Raw genomic sequence first — 9,912 nt, forward strand, 5'->3', positions numbered from 1 at the left:
CCACAGCCCCGGATCCTTTAAATAGCCACAGGAGCCCCACCACCACTGCCCCAGGGCTCTGGGGACGATTTAAAGGGCCTGGTAGCTGCGGTAGGCGCCCCGAGCCCTTTAAATCGCTGCCCAAGCCCCTCCAGCTGGGAGGCCCAGGCCCTTTAAATTGCTGCCAGGGGAAGCCGATCTGCCCCGGTACGGCACGCCGGCTCTTGCCAGTATGCTGGTCTGGAGTGTACGGGCTTACTTTCACCTCTGATTATACACACATGCTATGTCAACACTTCGCAGTTAACCCAGTTGATTGGCACCCAGGTCTGAAAGCCTGGGATTGCCTGGCCTGGGTGTGAGCCTCACCACTGGAAAGCCCTATCAGCATTACTATGTCTTTACCGTTTCTGCACACAATCATGTCTAGGGGCATATCCTGTGGGTCTTTGTGTTGAGATGCTCCAGGATTCTTTCCCACTCAGTTGTGCCAGCTTGGGGGAGAACTTGTCTCGCCTTCAGGGGAATTGTGGGAAGGTACTGGAGGCCTATCAGCACTTGTGCAATTCATCTGTGTCCTCACTGCAAAGTTGGTGGGTCCCAGCCTAAGTATAAGCAAAGCCTGGATTCTAACCATGGGGCCAGCTAGCCCAGGCTTAAAACACCTTCAAACCTGGGTCAGAGGTTTTTCTGTGCAGATACTGGGGGCAAGGGGATTAAGGCTAAAATCGAGGCAAGAGCCCAGGTTAACTGCATGCTGTAGACATACTCACAGCAGGTATCACCCTGCCTCAGAACAATTTCAATACACAACATTCCCAGAGATGTAAAGAGTCAATGACTCCAGGTTACATGCAGTGAAAACTTCTAAAGCAAGGCATTAGGGGGAGACATTTATAGGGGAAAATGTGAAAAAATAAAAGAAAATGTCCTACTATATAAAGCAAACAATGAGCAACCTCATTACCACCACCCACATTCCCTGGCCTTCCCACCAGGTTATTCTGAATGTGACCGTAGTGGTCTTCTAGAACATGTCTGCACAGCTAACACGTCTGAGAGCCCTGCTTTTCTCCCAGCCAGGTGCTGGCAGACAAGTACAGCTGGGAAGTGCAGTCAGTGGCTCAGGAATAGTTAAACCATTTCAGGAGTCTAAGTACAATGGTAACAGCAGACTGAGTGCTTCCTACAGACCACCAGTGCCAGCCCAGAGACTCTGTGCTCATGCTGAGGGCATGAGAAATCTGTTCAAAGCAAGTCCAGCACCCTGGCTGATTCTCTAAACCTACTTACATAGTCGTTGAAAAGACCTCCTGTGAAATCACCACTGTGTTTGATTCCTGCAATTGTTAATATATGTTTGATTACAAATGTTAGGTGTTAGACCTGGCAGATGGGAGCCAGTAATAGTATCTGTAATATGTCAGTGAAAATGAAACAGCCATTTCATATATCAACAATGTTTAAAGGTGACATTTTTCAAAAGCTGATAAAAGCTAGTGCCTAAATCCCTTAAGATGCTTTTGAAATTCCCACCCTAAAACACTGCTGGCGTCTCATGCTGTCATATTTAGGTCTGCATGAGAGAAACCTTGACTCCATGTTGAAAAGTGGTCTAATATTGTAATCAGAGCAGAATAAATATGAATATCTGAAGCAGCTTAACCTTTCATTCCCTCATTTTAAATGACTGCGTGTGGTAGTTGCGGTTTTTTTAAGTGGTGGGCCAGATCCAGAGTTGATATAAATTGGAACAGTTCCACTCACTTCAATGGAGCAGCTTTGATTTATGCCAGCTGGGGATCTGACTCCCTCTGTATTTAGCTGTGTGTATGAAGTAACCAGATAAATATTATCAAACTGCAAATACATTCAGAGAAGTGTTGGTTATCCAATGCTCAGCATTCGTAATGACTGTGTAGTAGACAGACATTCAGATTAGAAATAAGGCATGCATTTTTAACAGCAAGGGTAATTAACCATTGAAACAGCTTAGCTAAGGATGTGCGGGAGTCTTCGTATTTGAGATCTTTAAACTGAGATGGGATGTCTTCTAAAACTCTTGCTCAGCCTGGAAGTTTTGGGTTTGAAGTAGGAATTACTGGGTGACATCCTTTGGCCTGTGCTACACAGGAGGTTAGATTAGGTTATTGTAATGGTCCCCTCTAACTTTAATAGCTATAATTTAATAGCTATAAGAATATTAAATATAATACATAGTGACAACAGCTGGATTAAGCTCCACAGATTCACTTCACTGGGGTCTGGGTGAATACTTCTTTTGGTTTAGATCCACCTGGATTCACAGCCCACAAATTTCTCTTTCCATTTCAGGTTACATCAAACTCAAAACCTCAATGGGAAACTTCGTCAAAGCCATCACATTTTGCCTCACTTGACATCAAAATTATTACAATCAGCCAATTTCATGTTTTCCGTGCAAGCCCATAAAGTGTCCATGCTCTTCCAAAACCAAGCCCAAGTTTTGTTCAGAGCCTTCCAATCACCTGAGTCAGAATTTCAAGTTTTCAGTGAAGCCTAAAACCCACTGAGTTTCTCCTAAGCCTATGTCCAGGTGTGATTATTTCACACAGCTCTAGTACTGACAGCTGGGACTTAGCATCAAGCAATGCACCACATGGTATGTCCATGATGAAGCTGAAGGAAGAGACAAGGGAAAAAAAGGCATTTAGGCTGTTATCTGTATGATGGGAAAGAATGAATTTGCAATCTAAGCCTGGAGGCCTTCAGGGCTGCCCAGAGGATTCAGGGAGCCTGGGGCAAAGCAATTTCAGGGGCCTCTTCCATAAAAAAAAGATGCAATACTATAGAATACTATAGTCTCATGGGGGTGTGGGGCCCAGAGCCTAGGGCAAATTGCCCCACTTGCCTCCCCCCCACCTCCTTGGGCAGCCCTGGAGACCTTACAGTTGCTTACAAAGATACCTTCCAGGCTTTGGAGTGGAATGTTAGATCATATTCTCCTCATGATTGTATTTATACAGCAAGACCAAAGCCAACACAAAATATAAAGTAAATGGGACTGAAAGCTAATTAATAATTGCTGCTGAGGAAACAGAGTCACAGAAATTCCTCTTGTTGCAGCTGGAACTTGCAAAGGGAAAGAACAGAGGATTAAAAAGTCTCCCTTGCCATTGAGGTTCTCTGGCTTTGGCAGAACTGAGGTGGGTCTGCTGACCAGGAGGAGGGCAGAATGTAGGGAGCCCATGCCCGGAGCGCCATCATCCTTGTGTGTTCCAAAGCAGTGAGCAGGGTGGCTGCAGAAAAAGTGTGGCAGCGCCAATGTATCCGTCCCTGACTATTGTGATGTATTGAGGACTCTGTTGGAATTGCAAGCTATTATTTCACGAGTTGTGGGGTGGGGGCTCTATATGAAACTGTGGCAGTTTGCAACCAGTCAGCCTAGAATAAGATGGCTTTTTGTTTTAGGGAGCAGCCTGCTTTGTTTCTCCCTGTTTTTCTGAATTCTAACACATAACGTAATGTTACATTTCTACCTTTCAGCAAAAGTACTTCATGTTTTTATTTAACTTCTCTGTTTGCATGTGGTGAACATAACAGCTATGTGGATCCACCAGCCACCCCCCCAGATGTGGATAAGAGGGACAGAATAACAGCCACAAAGGTTGCTGCAGGCCTCAGGTTGTAGTAGCTACCCCAGACCATTTCTGCTACCACTCAACAGCCTGGGGTTCAGGATTCTTTCCCCCTACTCCATCCCCTGAGGTTTCCTGAGCACACTTGTGCTGTGCACTGAGACAAGCATTTGGCTTAGAAGTCAAATAGAGTGAAATGCTGGCCCCACTGAAGTCAATGGGAGTTTTTGGCACTGATTTCAATTGGGCCAGAGTTTCACCCCTAAAAATCAGAACATTGTTTAAGAAAACCCCTTACTATTAGACATGTAACAAGTGTGCAAAATGTTACCAGTCACAGGTGCTGAGGATGCTGCCTCAGGACTTGTACGTGGTACTCCATTTCTGCAGAACCCTTCCCCCCTCTTCAGTGGAGGCAAAGTGCAATAGGGCAAAAGTCACCACCAACCCAGTGCTCTCTGCTAGTCCAGCCATGCAGCAGCATTGACGGTGCCTTTTCAGAAGGCATTTGCAAGAGAAAGGGGCTTTAATAGCAGCCATTGAGAAAAAATAGTTAAAAAACCAGTTGTCCAAATGAAAAAAAGGCCAATCATTGAATGCAAAAGCCACCCCATGACAGAATTTGGAAAGGAAGCAGTAGCAGTTATTTTGGAAAGAAAATTAGCTTGATTTGCTCCTCATTCACCCTGTTTTTACACCAGTTATAACCACATTGCTTTCTGTGACCTGGCTCCTGGCATGTGCGGAAGGAGAATCAGGCTGACACTTCCTTTTGCCTCCCTCCCCCTTTCGCCTGTTGTCATCATTTAAAATATTTTTGGGGGATTTTACGACCGTTTCCCCTTAGATGTGTGGTGCCGGCTATTCCCTTTGTATTTACAACTTCATAATTTCGGAATCTGTCACAATCAGCGCTGAAGGAGCGTAGCTGGGAGTAATGAAATAATGTGAAGACCATGCTGCAACGTGGAGACAGCCTGCATTTCTCTTGGAAGATGCAGTGAATAATATTTAGGGATGCGTGTTTATAAATCAGTGCACTCTTTAATTAAGCAAAACATTTTACTAAAAAAGAATGAATAAGCAATTCATGGCACTCAGCCTGGCCTATTATCAAAGCGCTTGTACATGATAAAGCACAATTGCTTGTGTGTCTTTAGAGCTAATTATCAGCCAGTTGTTTTATTTTTATTTCAGAGCTCCTTGCAAAGCAACAAGATAAAGATCTACATTTAGGAGCACTGGGCTGGTTTTTTTTTTTTGTTTTTTTTTGGTCTCTCTTTCAAGATTGTGCGATTTGCCATTAGCAGGGTCTGGGAAGGAGGGATGCTTATGCAGCCACTGCCATGAAAATGAGTGGAGATACAGGCTCTCAGGACTAGATCCACAGCCCACTGCAATCAATGCAGCAGCTCCCATGGACTGCAATGGGCCTTGGATCAGGACCAAATTCAGGGCTGGAATGGGAAGGGCCATATGGTGGTGCACTCCTGGGTGGTAGAAACACATGGAGCTGCTTCTGGCCCAGCACATGTACAGATCAAGTTTTGCCTGGGGACAGGAGGCTCTGCTCCCTCCTAATCCCCACATGGACACAAACTGCCTAGGGAAGAGATGAGGGGAGGGTAGGCCCACCCCAGCTCTACAGCCGCACATAAACCAGACAGCAGAGCTGGCCAAGTTCCGTGGGTGCTCATGCCGTATCCTCTCCATGGCAGTGAAGCTGCTGGATCTCCTCTGGAACAAGTCTGGCTGAGTCCAGGGAGTCCTGCTGTAGCACTACCCATCTGCATTCATTCAGTTTGCTTGAGGGTGCCAATGCTTCAATCTAGCCAGGCTCCATGCTGGATTAAAGGCGGATCAGACGAGCTGGGATCTGTGCTCTGAAGAGTCCCCTGTAAATTTCTAGCTGCCACTTTGCAGGATTGAGGGTCTCACATTTTTGTTCAACTGGGCCATGTTTATTCTTAATCAATTCTGAGAAGTGGACCTCCTTCCCCCTGGAGCCATTTCCTCATACACATTGTGGGTGCCAAGGCACACTCGGCATTTGCCCCTCCACAGTGGTTGTATTTCCACAGTGTCTAGATTAGTTTATTACCCCATGAAAGGAATAGATAGCTCGTCTAAAGCCGGTCCTAGCGATCAAGGTCCAGCTCCTTAAAGCATCACCATGACTGTCATGGATAGACAGCCTTGTTGGCCTCCTCTGCAAAGAGGCTGAGGATGACCAGGGAAGCTTGGAAGCAAGACATGATTTAATGGTGCTTCCTGTATTAAACTACCTAATGTATTTTAATAATTGGGGTCCAGCCTCATTAAGAACTTTGGCCATAACTGCAATTTGCTTTCTGTCCTTCGATCTAGCAAAACACACATGCGCATGCATAACTTTAAGCACAGGCTAAATGCTGTGCTGTACTGGGCCCACAATGCATAAATAAGGGAATCTAGAAAAGAATCACATCTCAACTTAGCTTTGAAGAACAGAGGTCTAAACAATATCTAATTGTGTTTAGGACTAAGATGATAAACATGTGAGAACAAAAACAGAACAATTTGCTTGAGCTGAGCAAACTTTGGAAGAGTGAAAATTGTTGGATAAGGTAGGGAGAAAAAGAAACAAAGGAAAAGGGACAGGAAGGAAGAGAGAGAGGGAAGGTCTGGTGGGGTTTGGGTGCTAACCTGAGATGTGGGAGATTGGCACTCAGTTTCCTGCTCTGCTACAGACTTTCTATCTGACCTTGGGCAAGTCATATAGCCTTTCTGTGCCTCAATTCCCCATCTGTACAATGGGGATAATTGCACTGTCCTACTTCACAACATTGGAGTTGTGAGAACAAATACATTAAAGATGGCAAGCTCGTCAGATGCTATGGTAATAGGGGACATATAAATAATCTAGACAGAAGAGACCAGGTTGGTAAGGGTGTCTTCCTAGTCTCTTGCTTGAAGCTTTCTTCTAATGGACATGGCCAGAGGTACAGGAGAATCATAAAATCATAGAATATCAGGTTGGAGGGGACCTCAGGAGGTCATCTAGTTCAACCCTCTGGTCAAAGAAGGACCAATTCCCAACTAAATCATCCCAGCCAGGGCTTTGTCAAGCCTGACCTTAAAAACCTCTAAGGAAGGAGATTCCACCACCTTCCTCGGTAACCCATTCCAGAGAAGGGTCACTCTCCTCTTCTTTGACTGTTGATAAAGAGCACAGAGATGTTACTTGCTCCCTAAGAAACACAGAAGACATGGTTATTTTGGCTCGAGTGCATGACTATACATTAAACAAATATTTATGTCTTTTTGGCATGTGCCAAAAGAAGAGTTTAAACACACAGCACTGGTGCAGGACTATGAGGAATGTCATTCTGATGCAGATGGTCTTCCCATTTGCTTCCTTGGTTAAAGATCAGATTGACAAATTTGTCACTCAAAAAGCTTGTATAGTGCTCCATAAACTTATTGCCTGTGACCTACTAGGAGCTAGTTGGAGGTGTTTTGATGCCTGGAATTGTGCATTCGTCATTAATGAGGTTGTATTCATATTATTTTCTTTGTCAAAGAAGCCTTGGGAATTCCACACTGTAGAAAATATTTTAATTTAAAAATTGCATCTGGCCACTAAAATGTCACTCTGATTTGGTAATAGGCACAGATTAGCATGTTCAGGTTGTGTGGCCTGTGGCAGCTAATGCACAGCAATTACCTTGCTGAAAAAAGAGGCAGTTCAAGTTAAAAATCAGCAGCAGTACTGTGCATTGTGAAAAGATCACATGGAAGCCGATGGTATCCAAGGAGAGATGACTGATTCGGTGTGCTAGAATACCCTGGGACATCACAGGAAACAAATATGGCCAGAGGCAAAGGTCAGATGTTTGCTCCTCAGTCAAGTGTTTTGAACAAGTGCGTGGCCAGGGACAAACTTTCAAATCTGGGGCTGAAAACATGAAATATATCATTTGCAAGATACTTTTATACTAAAAGGGTGGCCTGTGCACCACTATAGACATTCCTTAGTGGAATTTCATATACATAATAAGTCCTCATTTCCATTAAGTAGATAGATATGTGGTAGAAGTCCTAGTGTAAATTCTTTCTAATAATTAGTGTAGTTTAATTATTGACTACTCAGTAGATTCGGCATCTGGATTTACTGAGCTTAAATCAGTAAGGTACCTAGAGCCTTGTGTTGACAAAGTGTCATATTAATTGTTAGAACTAGAAATACTTTGTCAACAATTCTGATATGGCTGTCAACAAATGCATGTCTTTGTTCTTCCCTAATCTGATGGCTTGTTTCTTTACTCACCTTTGGCAGTGACAAAGAATAAGGATATCAAACTCGAACTCACCCACCTCTGAATCATGCTACTAAACATTCTAGTAGGAACTCAGCACATAACCCTCAATCCTGAGATTGTTATATGAGAAAATTTATAGATTCATAGATTCTAGGGCCAGAAGGTAACATTGTGATTAACTAGTCTGACCTCCTGTATAACACAGGCCAGAGAACTTCCCCAAAATAATTCATAGAGAAGATCTTTTTAGAAACAAACATCCAGTTTTGATTTTAAAGTTGTTAGTGATGGACCACTGAGGAGAATGGAGGGAGCAGTTCTGTACACTTCACTAGCTCAGGGACTCTGCTTGTGCATGTCTGTCACAGGATACCTTACTCATGGGTAGGGGCTCATCCTTGTGGCCAGGCTTGGGGATTAGCTCCACTCAGGCCTGACACTCCCTTCTGCTGTGTGCTGCACACCTTGCTGTCTCTTTAACACTCCCTGAAACTCGGGATGCTCTGTGTTCGCGGCTTGGCCCTCTGGCCAGGTCACTATAGTCTTCCCCTTCTAGGGTATCAAAGTCTTTCCATACCAACGATCTCAAGCAATCTTCTTCTGCACTGCTCAAATGGTGCCACATCCCCAGTGGCTGGTAGGGGAACCCAGATTCACCCTCTACTCCAGGTTCCAGTCCAAGGACCCTCTACATGGCAACTGGGCTTTCCCTTGGACCCTGTTGCTCTTTCTCTGGACTCCTTCATATAGCTTCTGCCCCACGGCGTACCAACTCAAACTCCCTCCTCCCAAGAAGTCACTACAGATTTCTAAACCCTGTAGCCTCAAACACCCCTCCTTACTCCCAGGGAGTGACAACAGCCTACTTCCCTGCAGCCCCTTTCTGTTGCCAGCCTCCTGGCTTTATCCTAGCCCTGCCTGTTGCTTCTCAGCTGGGTGACGTTATCATTCAGGGGATTACTTAGGCCACCTAATTCTCCTCAGCTGTGGCCTAGCTGGTTAATTCACCCCTTCTCAGCCCCATTAACCCTTTCCAGGCTGATGTGCAGGGCCGGCGCTACCATTTAGGCGACCTAGGCAATGACCTAGGGCGCCAGAATTTTTTGGGGGCGCTATTTTGCCGGGGGAGGCGGCACGCGGGTCCGGTGGACTTAACGCAGTTATGCCGGCGGAGGTCCGCTGCTGGAAAGGCTCCGGTGGAGCTGCCGCAGTCATTTCAGCGGACGGTGCGCTGGTCTAAAGGCTCCGGTGGACCTGCCGCAGGCATGCCTGCGGCAGGTCCACCGGAGCCTTTAGACTAGCTGACCACCTGCCAGCATCACTGTGGCAGCTCCACCAGAGCCTTTCCAGCAGCGGACCATCCACTGGCATTACTGTGGTAGGTCCACCGGGGCCCTGTGGGGGGGGCGAAATGGCCAACCGCCTAGGGCGTCAGAAACCCTGGCGCCGCTCCTGCTGATGTGGGATGAACACCCCATCACAATGTCCTTTGCACTCTCCCCCATGCAAGGGTCTGTCACAATCCGGCCTGGTTGTGAAGTTCTGCTGTCATTCGTTCTGTATATGAAATCTTTGTATTTTAGGCTGGGTTGCATGATTTTAAACGAACAAGGAACGCAAACATTTTACAGGAGCACAATAGGCAGCTTGTGAATTCATATCCCAGCTCTTTGGGTATTCAATGCCATCTTGACTCCTCTCTCTCTCTCTGCATTCTGCCTCTGTATAGATCACAGGAAATGTATTACCACAAGCATATATTGTGACACACTTGCAATACCATTCTCTGTAGCATATTCCGTATCATCTTCCTGCCAATGGCTTTTCGTCATACACATACACACGCCCTATTGTTAGTGCAATATGCCTACTCCCATAAAGGCATTCTCAGACGAGACAGAATTGGAATGAAACAGCACAGGTGCAAGATAAAAAGGGGAAAGAGCGGTTATGTGGTAGATATAATAGACTTCAAAAGAAACCAGGTTTCAAAGAACAGCAGCTTTATACCAAGG

Source organism: Gopherus flavomarginatus, chromosome 11 (assembly GCF_025201925.1).
Source record: "Gopherus flavomarginatus isolate rGopFla2 chromosome 11, rGopFla2.mat.asm, whole genome shotgun sequence".
Lineage (NCBI taxonomy): Eukaryota > Metazoa > Chordata > Testudines > Testudinidae > Gopherus > Gopherus flavomarginatus.